This window comes from Armigeres subalbatus, chromosome 2 (assembly GCF_024139115.2).
Source record: "Armigeres subalbatus isolate Guangzhou_Male chromosome 2, GZ_Asu_2, whole genome shotgun sequence".
In the NCBI taxonomy this organism is placed as follows: domain Eukaryota; kingdom Metazoa; phylum Arthropoda; class Insecta; order Diptera; family Culicidae; genus Armigeres; species Armigeres subalbatus.
In genome coordinates, this window is record NC_085140.1 from 146,387,006 (window position 1) to 146,403,816 (window position 16,811).

At 41.8% G+C, this 16,811-nt stretch overlaps 1 protein-coding gene and 1 non-coding gene across 4 annotated transcripts in view; both read right to left on the reverse strand.

Annotated features, from left to right (window-relative positions):
• The window catches only part of LOC134210975 (protein grainyhead), a 704,499-nt gene that overhangs the window by 304,518 nt on the left and 383,170 nt on the right, over window positions 1–16,811 (reverse strand). The window lies entirely within an intron of this gene.
• Window positions 16,244–16,317, reverse strand: Trnas-aga (transfer RNA serine (anticodon AGA)). The gene has a single exon. It is a non-coding gene; the product is annotated as a tRNA-Ser (tRNA).

A 16,811-nucleotide genomic window follows, 5' to 3' on the forward strand; every position in this document is an offset into this window, starting at 1 on the left:
TCAAAATAGCATATAATGATATATTGCAAGTTTTGATCTGAGTCTTTGTCAAGAAACAGTTTACACTGTTTTTGCTAGCTTCTTCTTCTTCTTCTTATTGGCATTACATCCCCACACTGGGAAACAGCCGCCTCGCAGCTTAGTGTTCATTAAGCACTTCCACAGTTATTAACTGCGAGGTTTCTAAGCCAGGTTACCATTTTTGCATTCGTATAATATCATGATAGCACGATGATACTTTTATGCCCAGGGAAGTCGAGACAATTTCCAATCCGAAAATTACCTAGACCGGCACCGGGGATCGAACCCAACCACCCTTAGCATGGTCTTGCTTTGTAGCCGCGCGTCTTACCGCATGGCTGAGGAGGGCCCCATACCCCATGCTAGCTTAGCTTTAGTTTTGACTGACTGTTCATATCGTTGGTTGCTATTCTGTGATTGGCCAGAATCTGTGAAATTATACAATGAATCAACTGACTGACTAGACTAGGATAAGTCAATCATTCTCATTGTGCAAGTTTAAACTCAATGAATATAAAAACAATAATGGCGTCGGCCACGGAATAAATAATACAGTTAAAAGGTCTATAATAAAGATCCAAATCAACCACACCCATGATCAACATGATTGATCCTGCGCCAATTAATTTTCTGCACTTTGATGCAGATATTTTTTTTCGCTTCGCATTCTACCGGAGATGGCATGCCAAGGATACGAATATGTACAAATACTCAAAATCGTTCTTATTCTTGGCGGAGCTAGTGGGATAGATACCTAAAAGATACTTTTTTTTTATCAATTTTGTCCCAAATTTCCGGAGGGTGAAGAGCATTAAGACATGTTTAATGTTGGAACGAGGAGGATCTCAAAAATAGACGAGCTCGGTAGTCTAGAAGCTACCGCTTCGGCCGTATACGTAGGAGGTCGTGGGTTCAATTCCAGGTTCGTCCCTTTCCTACTTTGTATTTCTATCTTAGTTCTTTCTTGTGTTTCACGTTCTACCAAAACGATTCCTACTGCTATAACCTTCAACACTAACAATCCCCAAAAAAACTCCCGTGGCACTTATGAGAGGTCGTAGAGTTCTCTGCATCTTTCTTAAGCAGGTGTCCAACTAACCATCCTTCCTTTTCCTCAGCATTCGCAAGGACGTGGCCAGGACAGATCTCGACTATTGGAGAGTGCATTGCTTCCATCTAAGAGGTAGTGATTAGTCCCAAATCTATATCTGTGGTAACTGATAAAAGTAATGCTACTCTCATACAATAGTCTTGGCTTGTACAACCTACGAATTTGTGCGAAATGCTCAATGCTAATGCTAATGGAATGAGGAGGATCTCGAAATATTTGCCTCTGTTTAGTTCGAAAGGTCAGGAGCGAAGATGTTTAAGACTCGCTTGAGAATATATTGAAAATTGCTTGGAGCTCTATCCATTTCGGCGGTATTCATTTTGAATACTATCGAACCCCCATGATATTGAAGTTACAATCGAATCATAGAAATACCGAAATTTCTCCTCCACCATTAATTTTTGGGTACCAAATTTAATTATTTGAAGGGAGATTTCAATGGTTTACCGTAATCAAGGATGTTAACGATCATTCAGTAATTTGCGTTCGATCATTTAGTAGTTTGTCAATAACACTTTCCAGAAGCTCAATTTTAAAATATGTTGTATTGTTGTATGGTGGAGTTCTAGTGCGAAGGTTTTCCTACACCTCTGCCTAATGGTTCGTTGTTTGAATTCCACTAGTAACGGAGATATAGTAATAGTTTCAGTAACTTAGACTAAGGCTGTGAACCATTCCACCGATTCGTTTAACTTTTAGTTAAAATTTGACAGTTCGGTGGTTATTTTCCCACCGTGGTTAAAATTATACTCCGAAGCTGACCCATTTGAGTTGTGTGAGATTGATAGTTATTTGGAGCGAAATGGATTTGGCGCCAATTTTTTGACGAACAAAGTTTAACGATCGAACTGTCAAATCTAACCATGCTCCGGAGCAGGGTTATTTTTAACCACAGCGAAATAACCATCGAACTGTCAAATTTTAATTAAAAGTCAAACGAATCGGTGGAATGGTTCACAGCCTGAATGATAACAACATTCCAATCATTTAGTTTAAGTTACTGCAACTAGCGCCCTAACTCCGTTATTAGTTGAATTCTGATAACGAACCATTAGGCAAAGTTGTAGAAAAAACTTCGCACTAGAAGTCCACCATACAACATATTTTAAAATTCAGCTTCTGGAATGTGTTATTGACAAACTACTAAATGATCGAACGCAAATTACTGAATGATCGTTAACATCCTAAAAGTAATAAAGTTTTGGACTTTCATAGAAAATTCTCTAACCCAGTGGTTCTCAACCTTTTTCTTGAGAGGTACCCCTTCGAACTTTTGCATGATTTGAGGTACCCCCTCTCGAAAGTAGGCTTCCAATCCTCTTGAAAACATAATTCCGAGCCCTTTGAAGGGAAGCTTCTTTAAGCTTTTGAGTCCCTTTAGAGTAGGCTTCCGCGCCTCTTTATTAGAGGTATTTGAGCCTCTTGTAGAGAGGCTTCCAAGTTTCTTGAAGGCGGTTTTCGAACCACTTTAAAGAAAGCTTCCGTTGCATCTTGAAAGAACGCTTCTGAGCCTCTTGGTAGTATTGCCTGTTGAAAGAAGAATTCTGAGCTTCTTGGAGCGAGGCTTCCAAGCCTCTTGAAAGGAGGCTGCCGAGCCTCTTGAAAGAAGGTTTCCGAACCACTTGAAAGTAGACTTCCGAGCCTCTTGAAAGCAGGCTTACGAGCCTCTTGGAAGGAGGCAACCTATCCACTTGAAAGGAGGCTTCCGAACCTCTTGAAAAGAGGCTTCCGAGCCTCTCGAAAGAAGCTTTCAGATCCTCTTGGAAAAAGGCTTCAAAGCCTCTTGAGAGGAGGCTTTTGAGCCTCTTGAAATAAGGCTTCCGAGCATCTTGAAAGGAGGTTTTTGAGTCTCTAGAAAAGGAGGCTGAGAGGATGCTTTCGAGCCTCTTGCAAGGAGGCTTCCGAGCCTCTTGAGAGGAGGCTTCCGAGCCTCTTGAGAGGAAGCTTCCGAGCCTCTTGAAAGGAGGCTTCCGAGCCTCTTGAAAGGAGGCTTCCGAGCCTCTTGAAAGGAGGCTTCCGAACCTCTGAAAAGGGGGCTTCCGAATCTCTTGAAAGGAGGCTTCCGAACCTCTTAAAAGGAGGCTTCCGAACCTCTTAAAAGGAGGCTTCCGAGCCTCTTGAGAGGAGGCTTCCGAGCCTCTTGAGAGGAGGCTTCCGAGCCTCTTGAGAGGAGGCTTCCGAGCCTCTTGAGAGGAGGCTTCCGAGCCTCTTGAAAGCAGAGGCTTACGAGCCTCTTGAAAGAAGGCAACCTAACCAATTGAAAGGAGGCTTCGAAACCTCTTGAAAAGAAGCTTCCGAGCCTCTCGAAAGGAGCCTTCCGAACCTCTTGGAAAAAAGGCTTCAGAGCCTCTTGAAAGGAGGCTTTTGAGCCTCTTGAAAGAAGGCTTCCGAGCATCTTGAAAGGAGGTTTTTGAGTCTCTAGAAAAGGAGGCTTTTGAGCCTCTTGAGAGGAGGCTTCCGAGCCTCTTGAAAGGAGGCTTCCGAGCCTCTTGAAAGGAGGCTTCCGAGCCTCTTGAAAGGAGGCTTCCGAGCCTCTTGAGAGGAGGCTTCCGAGCCTCTTGAAAGGAGGCTTCCGAGCCTCTTGAAAGGAGGCTTCCGAGCATCTTGAAAGGAGGTTTTTGAGTCTCTAGAAAAGGAGGCTTCCGAGCCTTTTGAGAGGAGGCTTCCGAGCCTCTTGAGAGGAGGCTTCCGAGCCTCTTGAGAGGAGGCTTCCGAGCCTCTTGAGAGGAGGCTTCCGAGCCTCTTGAAAGGAGGCTTCCGAGCCTCTTGAAAGGAGGCTTCCGAGCCTCTTGAAAGCAGAGGCTTACGAGCCTCTTGAAAGAAGGCCACCTAACCACTTGAAAGGAGACTTTCGAACCTCTTGAAAAGAGGCTTCCGAGCCTCTCGAAAGGAGCCTTCCGAACCTCTTGGAAAAAGGCTTCAAAGCCTCTTGAAAGGAGGGTTTTGAGCCTCTTGCAAGAAGGCTTCCGAGCATCTTGAAAGGAGGTTTTTGAGTCTCTAGAAAAGAAGGCTTCCGAGCCTCTTGAGAGGAGGCTTCCGAGCCTCTTGAAAGGAGGCTTCCGAGCCTCTTGAAAGGAGGCTTCCGAGCCTCTTGAAAGGAGGCTTCCGAGCCTCTTGAAAGGAGGCTTCCGAGCCTCTTGAAAGGAGGCTTCCGAGTCTCTTGAAAGGAAGCTTCTGAGTCTCTTGAAAGGAGGCTTCTGAGCCTCTTGAAGCGAGGCTTCTGAGCCTCTTGAAACGAGGCTTCCGAGCCTCTTTAAAGGAGGCTTCCGAGCCTCTTGAAAGGAGGCTTCCGAGCCTCTTGAAAGGAGGCTTCCGAGCCTCTTGAAAAGAGGCTTTCGAGCCTCTTGAAAGGAGGCTTCCAAGCTTCTTGAATGGAGGCTTCCAAGCCACTTGAAAGGAGGTTTCCTAGCCTTTCGAAAGGAGGCTTCCAAGCCTCTTGAAAGGAGGCCTCCGAGCCTTTTGAGAAGAGGCTTCCGAGCCTCTTGAAAGGAGGCTTCCGAGCCACTTGAAAGGAGGCTTCCGAGCTACTTGAAAGGAGGCTTCCGAGCCTCTTGAAAGAAGGCTTCCAAGCCTCTTGAATGGAGGCTTCTGAGCCTCTTGAAAGGAGGCTTCTGAGCCTCTTGAAAGGAGGCTTCCTGAGCCTCTTGAAAGGAGGCTTCTGAGCCTCTTGAAAGGAGGCTTCTGAGCCTCTAGAAAGGAGGCTTCTGAGCCTCTTGAAAGGAGGCTTCTGAGCCTCTTGAAAGGAGGCTTCCTGAGCCTCTTGAAAGGAGGCTTCCGAGCCTCTTGAAAGGAGGCCTGAGCCTCTTGAAAGGAGGCTCTGAGCCTTGAAAGGAGGCTTCTGAGCCTCTTGAAAGGAGGCTTCCTGAGCCTCTTGAAAGGAGGCCTGAGCCTCTTGAAAGGAGGCTTCCTGAGCTCTTGAAAGGAGGCTTCCTGAGCCTCTTGAAAGGAGGCTTCCTGAGCCTCTTGGAAAGGAGGCTTCCTGAGCCTCTTGAAAGGAGGCTTCCGAGCCTCTTGAAAGGAGGCTTCTGAGCCTCTTGAAAGGAGGCTCTGAGCCTCTTGAAAGGAGGCTTCCTGAGCCTCTTGAAAGGAGGCTTCTGAGCCTCTTGAAAGGAGGCTTCCGAGCCTCTTGAAAGGAGGCTTCCTGAGCCTCTTGAAAGGAGGCTTCGAGCTCTTGAAAGGAGGCTTCCGAGCCTCTTGAAAGGAGGCTTCCGAGCCTCTTGAAAGGAGGCTTCCGAGCCTCTTGAAAGGAGGCTTCCGAACCTCTTAAAAGGGGGCTTCCGAAACTCTTGAAAGGAGGCTTCCGAACCTCTTAAAGGGAGGCTTCCGAACCTCTTAACAGGAGGCTTCCGAACCTTTTAAAAGGGGGCTTCCGAACCTCTTTAAAGGAGGTTTGCGAATCTCTTGAAAGGAGGCTTCCGAGCCTCTTGAAAGGAGGGTTCCGAGCCTCTTGAAAGGAGGCTTCCGAGCCTCTTGAAAGCAGAGGCTTACGAGCCTTTTGAAAGAAGGCAACCTAACCAATTGAAAAGAGGCTTCGAAACCTCTTGAAAAGAAGCTTCCGAGCCTCTCGAAAGGAGCCTTCCGAACCTCTTGGAAAAAGGCTTTAAAGCCTCTTGAAAGGAGGCTTTTGAGCCTCTTGCAAGAAGGCTTTCGAGCATCTTGAAAGGAGGTTTTTGAGTCTCTAGAAAAGGAGGCTTTTGAGCCTCTAGAAAAGAAGGCTTCCGAGCCTCTTGAAAGAAAGCTTCCGAGCCTCTTGAAAGGAGGCTTCCGAGTCTCTTGAAAGGAAGCTTCTGAGTCTCTTGAAAGGAGGCTTCTGAGCCTCTTGAAGGGAGGCTTCCGAGCCTCTTGAAGGGAGGCTTCCGAGCCTCTTGAAAGGAGGCTTCCGAGCCTCTTGAAAGGAGGCTTCCGAGCCTCTTGAAAGGAGGCTTCCGAGCCTCTTGAAAGGAGGCTTCTGAGCCTCTTGAAAGGAGGCTTCCTGAGCCTCTTGAAAGGAGGCTTCTGAGCCTCTTGAAAGGAGGCTTCTGAGCCTCTTGAAAGGAGGCTTCCGAGCCTTTGAAAGGAGGCTTTGAGCCTCTTGAAAGGGGGCTCTGAGCCTCTTGAAAGGAGGCTTCTGAGCCTCTTGAAAGGAGGCTTCTGAGCCTCTTGAAAGGAGGCTTCCGAGCCTCTTGAGAGGAGGCTTCCGAGCCTCTTGAAAGGAGGCTTCCGAGCCTCTTGAGAGGAGGCTTCCAAACCTCTTGAAAGGAGGCTTCCGAACCTCTTAAAAGGAGGCTTCCGAAACTCTTGAAAGGAGGCTTCCGAACATCTTAAAAGAAGGCTTCCGAAACTCTTAAAAGGAGGCTTCCGAGCTTCTTGAAAGGAGGCTTCCGAGCTTCTTGAAAGAAGGCTTCCGAGCCTCTTGAAAGGAGGCTTCCGAAGCTCTTGGAAGGAGGCTTCCGAACCACTTGAAAGGAGGCTTCCGAGCCTCTTGAAAGGAATCCTTTGTACTGCTTGGAAGAAGGCTCCCGAGAGGCGTAAAAGGATGCATCTAATCCTCTTGCAACGAAGCAACCGAGTTTTAGTGAAAGAAATAATCATTTTGTTCATGCGACGCTTTGTTTGTTTTATCTTTTGTTCCGCAGCCCTTCATACATTGTGCTGGTTGAGGAAGGCAGGATTCAATTGGGATTTATTGGTCACATTACATATTGTGTACCGTCAACTGGGGGGAAGATGATCATTTTTAAGACAAAACATGCAATAACAATGTGTGTTTACATTTTAAATCGAAACAAATATTTTCAAAACATGTACTGCTATACGTTGCAATAATCAACAACTTTAGTTTTCTGAAATGCATTCGCAATTATTAAAATAAATTAAATTATCACACATTTTTTGAGTAATCTGGTTTGGGGTGAAGTTGATCAAGACAGCTCTACTAAAATCATTATGACCTAGTAGTCAAAATACACTAGGTTATTTGTATGAATGTTGAATTTATTACGTAAAGAAGTCTACGAAGTCAATATTTGAAACGAAAATAGCGTCATTTATGGCTATCTCCCTATTTCTTCCACAAAATACATTTTCATGATTATAATCGAAAAACTCGGATTTCTACCTAGCGGTAACATTACTTGAACGGAGAATATTGTTGACTAACGTTTCATAAAAAAATTTGGCACTTTTGACTGACATATCAAATGATCATCTTCACCTCAATGATCGTCTTCCCCCCAGTTGACTGTACAATATAAATTTTTGAAATAGAAAATACACAAATAAAAAAAATTATCAATGAATTTTGATTGAAATTATAATATTTCCGCCATTACGCATTTTTGTCCGAGGTACCCCCTAGGGCCAGCGAAGGTACCCCCAGGGGTACATGTACCCCAGGTTGAGAACCGCTGCTCTAACCCAATGATAAGATTTTCGATTTTACCATTTTTTTCATTGTTCTATTGTATTTCCAATACCCTCCATTATCCAAATTAAATGAATAAAATGAGAATAAAATGAGAATAAAATGAGAATAAAATGAGAATAAAATGAGAATAAAATGAGAATAAAATGAGAATAAAATGAGAATAAAATGAGAATAAAATGAGAATAAAATGAGAATGAAATCAAATGAATCAAATGAATCAAATGAATCAAATGAATCAAATGAATCAAATGAATCAAATGAATCAAATGAATCAAATGAATCAAATGAATCAAATGAATCAAATGAATCAAATGAATCAAATGAATCAAATGAATCAAATGAATCAAATGAATCAAATGAATCAAATTAATCAAATTAATCAAATTAATCAAATGAATCAAATGAATCAAATGAATCAAATGAATCAAATGAATCAAATGAATCAAATGAATCAAATGAATCAAATGAATCAAATGAATCAAATGAATCAAATGAATCAAATGAATCAAATGAATCAAATTAATCAAATTAATCAAATTAATCAAATTAATCAAATGAATCAAATGAATCAAATGAATCAAATGAATCAAATGAATCAAATGAATCAAATGAATCAAATGAATCAAATGAATTAAATGAATCAAATGAATCAAATGAATCAAATTAATCAAATTAATTAAATTAATCAAATGAATCAAATGAATCAAATGAATCAAATGAATCAAATGAATCAAATGAGTCAAATGAATCAAATGAATCAAATGAATCAAATGAATCAAATGAATCAAATGAATTCAAATGAATCAAATGAATCAAATGAATCAAATGAATCAAATGAATCAAATTAATCAAATTAATCAAATTAATCAAATTAATCAAATGAATCAAATGAATCAAATGAATCAAATGAATCAAATGAATCAAATGAATCAAATGAATCAAATGAATTAAATGAATCAAATGAATCAAATGAATCAAATGAATCAAATGAATCAAATGAATCAAATGAATCAAATGAATCAAATGAATCAAATGAATCAAATGAATCAAATGAATCAAATGAATCAAATGAATCAAATGAATCAAATGAATCAAATGAATCAAATGAATCGAATATGAATCAAATGAATCGAATATGAATCAAATTAGTCAAGTGAATCAAATGAATCAAATAAATCAAATGAATCAAATGAATCTTATGAATTGATTAATTAAAAAAATCTATATACAAAAAAAAATATCTGTCTCTCTGACTCTTATAGACTCGTAAACTACTTAACCGATCAGCATGAAAAATTGTATGCAGAGATTTTTGGGGCCGGGGAAGGTTCTTAAGATGGTTCACGACCCCTTCCCATTTTGGAAATGGTGGCTCCCTTAGAAATGAAACACCAATTTCTTCATAACTCGAGAATTAATCAAGCAAATGAAACCAAATATGGCATGAGGAGCTTTTGGAAGGGAAGATATGTTTCTGTGGTGGTTTGGGGGCTCCCATGCAAATAAAACAGAAATTTCTGCATAACTCGAGAACTAATAAGAAAATAAATCAATTTTAGGCGAAACGAAGTTCGTCGGGTCTGCTAGTTAATCATATGAATAGCGATCCTGGAACGCTCATGCAGGCTGGCTCGTGCTTTGTACCGCGAGCGATATTTTTTAGTGTTGTACAAAATACAACAGCGTGCGTGCTTTATTGTTAAACTCTACTTCCCTCCTCGTCCTTCTACTTCCTTCCGTCGTCGTCGGAAGTGTCATTGGGGATTCCTCCGGAAGTTTCCCAAGAAATTTCCAGGAAGTCCTCCAGAAGTGTCTTAGCGATTTTTTCCAGAAGTTTCTCTAAAAATTCCTGTAGGAAGTTCCTCCAAGAATCCACCTGGAATTTATATAAAAATTATTTAAGAAATTCTCTCGGCAGTTCTCACAGAAACTTTCCAAAAACTCTTTCAAAAATTTCTTTTAGTAGTCTCCCAAAAAAAAATCCCCAGAAAATCACTTAGAAAACACTCTAGATTTCTTCCGGATTATACTTTCAGAAATTCCACGGAATATCTCAAAGAAATTACCCAAAAATCGCTCCATAATTATTCATTTACTCAGAATAAGGCCAGAGTGATCTGTGCAGTACATAAAAGTTTTTTTTTCCATTCAGCTCGGTCCATGACTGCACGTCGCCAACCACGCAGTATACGGAGAGTCCACAAATCGTCTTCCACCTGATTGATTCACTTTGCTCGCTGCGCAAATCCAGGACTAGTTGTCTCATGAGCTTTTTGTTTGATAGTCAGTTTGGGAGAGCACTTGATGGCGGCGTTCCTCAATGTGATTGCGTGGTAGATGTAGAAAAGCAATTTGTGCCGTTTTCAAACGCCCTTCTTGTACTTACAAAGTGAGCAACTATAAAAACAGCACATTATTTAAACTCTAGGATGAGAGTAGCCGATAGGATTAAAAAGCACAAAGTCTTCATTACGAAAATCAAATCTCAAACCATAGTATTTTAATTCTTTGCAAATTCAAGTTGAAAGAAAAGGCGAAACGCCTTTCTTCTGATGACATGTGCAAGTGCCCCTTAGCGGATATGAACTGCACAAAATCATACATGTGTCCATGTTCCTTATTACCGGTGATGGGCTTTGATTGCCTCTCATTATACGAACATTTTCAGCACTGAAACGAACACGTATCAACTTCACCTCTGAAGGCCACCCCTCCAAGCTGAAATCACCCGAGTCACTGACATATAAGGAATGACCGCAGAACGGTAGCCGAAAGAATGTAATCACATCAACCGCAAATACAGCAACCGGAGACAAAGTAAACGTGTACGATTTTTATACATAAAAGTAATTAATAAGTCGCTTGCTGCAGCCCTACTGGGGACACAATAACGACGAGAAACCCTAACATATGCCCTTGAGCTCGTCTCCCCGGGTTTCCTTCTGGCCTCTGGGACGACAACCGCCTGCTAGTTCCGTTAATGGCACGCAGTGGGCCCACCTCAGACGCATTCTAAATCCCATAGCAAAGACCCATTTCGAGCCGCGAGCAAAGCAGACAGACAGCGGAAGCTGCGTGGCTATTTTGGCCAGCCCGAGCTCCCGGCACGCAAAACCGTCCGACGCGACGTCAGCCACTTGATATGATATGCATATTTTAATCACTATTATTAAAGGTGAGAGTAGGTAGCGTAAATTATTGCAGTGGCCGGCGCAATCGAGCTGCGTGTGCGGCTTTTCCATGCATAGTTTAATAAAAATGGGTTTGACTCGGTAGACGCTGGCTTCCTTGTCTGGAGTTGTCGGGAGTTTGTCCGCTTTTGATGCAAAGAGCGCAAAATAAGACGCCGTCACGCATGACGGAGGATAATGTGGGTAAATTATCTGCAAGGAGGGTAAATTTAAAGAAGTTGATTAAGACCCATTTACACTTTTTATGGTCAGAAATTGTGGACTTCGGAGAGATTATTCAAACCTAAACGATCTTCTTCGGCGTTGATAAGCTTAAGGATGTCGTAGCCGACTCGTCGGGGTAAAGTTTCTCTACCAAACGCAACCGCATCTTGACAACATTGTTACTGTCGTTATCACTAATTAAGCGCTACCGAATGCGCAGAAGCAATTAGCCCGTTTCACCTGTGGCCATCCGTGGCCAGCGCTTTCCCAGCCAACTGGTTTTTGCACAAAACTTTTTTTCAATTAAGACCCCCTGATAACGTATGATATTGAACCCAAAGTGAGGCGAAGCGCACACGAGTTTAGTTCGAAAACAGGATTTTCTTTCTCTCGTTGACTCTAAGTATCGGCTGAATCTCTCGGTGCCGAGTGCAAATAATTGAAATTTCGCCACATTTCATTCGAGTCATAAATGAACACGGTTTGAAAGAAACACGCCAGCAGTAAAGGAGCAGCAGCGATGAACATGTGGCGCTGGTTGTTTTCGCCAATTAAATGCGAAGGTGCCAAAGAGTGGCAAATTTTCACCACCACCGTGCGAGGTCTGGTTTGCCATCATATGTGCGTGTTAACACGGGAAAGTGCGTAAATTGGTGAGAAGATGACAGTTCTTCCAGAAATTATGCTCTCGGAGGATTTTGTGTGGGGCTAGCGCAGGCGCATGCTTTCGAAGCCGTTATTCATAAACCTTATCGCCTGCCGACGTGCAATAGTTGTCAGATGTTAAACATACTTTCAACATACGACATCCTTGCTTACATATTAGCGTGGGACACGAATGTTCACTTCGGTTGTGTTTTGTTACACTGTGGTATCTGTTAGAACGGTATGAATGTTGTTCAATAAAAATGGAATCGATCGATAAAGCGATATTTTAGCGATTGTGGGTAATTTATTTAGCCAGTTCTTTCTCCTCTATTTTCATAAGTTTGGAGAACAATCAAACAAAAGTATATTGTTGTATCTGAGACACGACCGCTCGTTTAATGTAAAATTGAGCATGAGCATGAGCATGAGCATGAGCATGAGCATGAGCATGAGCATGATTGACCGCCCACGGTTGCTACTCCGTTATTGCCAGGTCAGCTGTAATTACACAGAGAACCAACAGATGAAGTTTGGGACTAACATCATCTTCAATGTGTAAGAACTGGTGACCCAAAAATAAGCAATACCAGCGCCGGCCGTGTCCGAATGCAGGTCAATTAGGGAAAGGGGAGGAAATTGTTGACGTGATACTCGCTTTGATAGAAGCCGACGAGTCATCTGCACTTCCACGAGAAATCACTGGGATGTTGGATATATGGGGTAGGTATTGTGGCAGGGTTCGTTTTGGTAAACGGTGTGCCGTGTATAGCGTGTAGTTTAATCATTTTAAAACATAATCGAACGAACACTAATTATTTTAATTACCGACCGCACTAAGCAGAACAAAATTGTCGATGACCAGCCGATCTCTCTGCTAACCGCACAAAGCAGAAAAACTTTTTCGATGACCGGCCGATCGTTCTGCTTACAGACGCGAACTGAATCTTCACTTTCTAATTAATTTACTCACCCGCACAAAGCAGAACAACATTTCGATGATCGGGCGATCGTTCTGCTAACCGCACAAAGCAGAACAAATTATGTGATGACCGGCCGACCGTTCTGCCTACTAAATAAATCACGACTGTACGTGACCTATGAATGCTGTACATTTGTCTTTCAAGCAACAAAAAAACATGATCTACTTTTTTTCACCCAATTCCGACAGAAAATTTGATACTCCTAAATAAACGTCTCTGAGGCATGTTTTCAAGTACAGCATTGCGATTAATTAAATCTATTCACACATCGACCGCACAAGCAGATCAAAAGCTGCTGATTCTCGCGAACAATCTGCATATCTAATAAAACGCACTCTGATCTATTTTCTTACCAACCTAATAGGTACTAGCATTCCAACCACTCTTCAATGAATCAGCTATGTTTTAGGCTTCAATGTATTTTCTACTAATAAAATGGAAAGTGAGGTAGATAGTTGACAAAAGAGATATATTTGATTAAATAACCGTTTCAATTTTATCTGGGAAAACAAGCTTATTGCCTGACAGACGATATGCAATGCTTCTGCTAATGGAAATAATGTCCGACTCGATTCATAACTTTATCAATCAATAATGACAAAACGAAGGCGGTATTTATGATGGTATTGTAGTGAATGTAATTTGGAACCTAATAGCACTCGAAAGTTGGACAAATACACATCAAATACACATCATTTTAAATTTAGCTTGGAGAGGTCTAAATAAATAAATAAAATAAATAAAATAAAAATAGAATTTCCTTCACATTTTTATCGTATGGGTTAATCATTTTGATGAGACCCAACAATACTAAATATTTCTTGTAGAGTTGAACAAAAACGAACAAAACGACAACTCAAGACAAAATTTTCATAACGACTAATCTGCTTTTGTAAACAAAGATTCAAACGACGATTTGACGAATCTGATAAATAGCTCTCACACGCAAACCAACACCATCAACAGTTGGCGGAAACCTTCACCTACCTATTGATGGTGTTTTTGTCTTGAATTGATGTGTGGTTTCAAGAAAAAATGTTTAAAGGAACAAAACAGCTACAGGAGCATTCTCCTTGCGAACCAGAAGATTCAACCAAAAATAACATAAAAAGGGATATTTGTTATTCTCCAAAGACAAAAGCAATACGCAAGAAAAAAGTGAGAAATAATAGGAAATAATACTTAACAAACTTCCGTTTATCATCTGCACGGCTGGTATGGAACATCAGACGACGCCACCACGCAACCAATCCAACATTCACTTAAACGATCAGCAGAATCGCCCTCAAAATCAAAATTTCAAACACCAAAGACACACACGCGCATCCGCGAGTTGGACAAAAGCTAAAAAAAAACATTTTTTTCTACCCGAACCGCTACCGAAAAAAAGTTATATCGCCAGAAACGTGTCGCACTGCAAAAATCATTAGCACTTAGATCCCGGGGCCACAAACAGCCGAAATAAACGAAAAGCGCTGGATGAAATTCGTGTGGACCAAAATTTTTGACGTCCACCTTCGCGAACGGTTACTACGATTCCTTTCACCAGACCGCTCGTTTAATGTAAGATTACGTAAAAAGTAAAATATTAAATTTTGAAAGAAAATTCTCCTGAAAAAAGGTTTCTATAGTGTGCTATAGTGGCCTTAAAAGAACCGATTTATTTTCAATAATGCAATGTTATTTATTGGGAACAATAACATTAACAAAATCAGGGTCTTGGAAGAATATTTTTAATCAAACTATCAAAACTTTACTTTTTATAAAATGCTGGCATGCGGAATGCACTGTTGTTCCACCTATTGCAACCGCTGCCTTTTCAGTAAAGACGCATGCTACATAACCGTTGTGCTGCTTATTATGAACTTAACTGTACCAGTTTACTCTCTTCATTTGAATGCGCAAAGTGAGCGACCTTCACATGACTGCTACTGATGCCAATGCCAACGTCAGCCATTCGATAGCTTGAGATGTCATCCATGCGAATAAATTTTTGCACCGTCTCCCTCCGACGTGCGCTGCTACCAACACAGAATTTCTGCCGTCGCCGGGTGATTATGATTTGCGCTTTAACAAATATTTGTCTCGGCTCAACTTTCTCTCGTGTAAAATGATGGTTCTGAAAACACCCGATTTGTTTTCAATAATGCGATTTTCCAATCACAAGCAGCAATAAACTCGAAATCAGAATCAAGACAAAATTTCGCTTCATTGCTACTGACGCCAATGTCAGCCACTCGACGATTTACCGCTGAAACGTGATAGACGCTATCCATGCGTACCTATAAATTTTCACAGCATCTCCTTCCGACTAGCGCCTGCGCTGCTGACGACGACATTCGATCGATAAATCAATGCATTTAACCCTGGTTTTGCACGGAAGCACTAGCATCGAACAAACGAAAGGCGCAGCCAGCCATGACCTCCATTGTAATCGGATACTGCACCCAACCGGCGGTTGTTAGATTTTCTAACAATTCTGTATAAGAATCTACCACCACCTGTATAAGAATTGGGCATATGCGAAATTGTTAGATTCTTATACAAAAAATGTAAGAAAAGCTTACAATATTGTTAGATTCTTATACAATATTTGTATAAGAATCTAGCAATTTCGCATATGCCCAGTTCTTATACAGGTTTTGGTAGATTCTTATACAGAATTGTTAGGAAATCTAACAACCGCCGGTTGGGTATGGGAAACCGAGGTTTGGTTTTCACGACAGAATGGACAAAACTATCAGAACGAAGCACCGGACAACGAAACATCATGGCACCGAAAGCCGGCGAAGGAAAGGCAGCGAAAAATGCGGTAGCGGTAGCAAGGCTTAGAAAACATCATCAAAGCCGACAAGCTACCTAAGCGGAAACCACAGCACCCGAATCAGAAGCGCGCATTGGAGGGAACGCAGAAAAAATGATTATCGCTAAAATCATCATCTTGAGAAGAAATTTCACTTGACCACTACTAATGCTATCCATGCTAATAACTTTTACTCTGACTCGCGCTTGTGATTTGAAGGTGATAAGCATCATGAACAGAGCGAAAAGAAGCCGTCACCAAGTACACTAGGCCCAACTGAACGAGAACTAGAACTACACCTAAAACGGAGCTACACCCAAAACGGACCTTTTCAGGGCCCCAGCCGCACTCTCAGAAGAGAGGGGGTTTCATACCACGCACGCAGAAAATAAGATTTTTTAAAGAAAATTCCACATCACTGCTACCAAAGAAGCGGTACCTTGCTCTTCATTGCAATCGGATACTGACAAGGAGAGACCGAATCGGAAACTCGTATAACATGTGCCAACGGCCCGACTGGTAAGCAACACCCTAAACATTGATATACTCACCAAAGATTTGATCCGTCTGCGAAATGTCGTAGTGGGCTGCCTGCGCTTAAGGCCCGGTGCAATCGCATGACTCAAATTATGCAGGCCAGAATGGTATTTTTCTCAGAAATAGTATTTTTTTCAATAAGATCCACGCTCTCCCAGACTGTGCTAAGCCGTTCTGGAAGCTAACAAAAATCTTGGACAAAACATCGTCAGTCCACAAGAAGCATCCGTTAACAAGCAACAACATCCATCTTATTTTTTTGTTAAATATCTTGGCTGTGAATATGCACAGCATATGTTTCGAAATGGACAAATTGATATGAAATTTGCGAAAAAGAATCCACGTGTCTTGGAGGGACTCGAACCCTCAACCTCCTACTCTCTAGATAGGCGTGATAACCCCTACACCACAAGACCACTTAAAGGTCACGTTTGCGGAAAAGCCATCAGAATCCGAGTACCAACCTCCACCGCGGTTAGCTCTCTTTTTTGCAAATTGAATATCTTTCGGATGCTTGATTTGCCCAATCTCCACATGTGCTTTACTGTTGTATATCCACAGCCAAGCGAGTGCACATTGTTTATTAAACGAGAGGATCGCACTCCATGCCCCCCAGTAACGGACTGGGCGGGACGGTATAGAATGCGAATTCAATCGCACTCTGTTGTGCCAAAGGCTTGCTTGGCTAAAGCATTTGATGAGTTTGATTGCCTTTACGTAAGCGGTCGCGTGTACTCAGACGACTAATGACAGTGAAAGACCGACACTTGATTACAATTAATTGCATATTATTCGGCAACTCGGACGTACGAAAACCATTTTTTTGTTAAATATCTTGGCTGTCAAACTCATCAAATGCTTTAGCCAAGCAAGCCTTTGGCACAGCAGAGTGCGATTGAATTCGCATTCT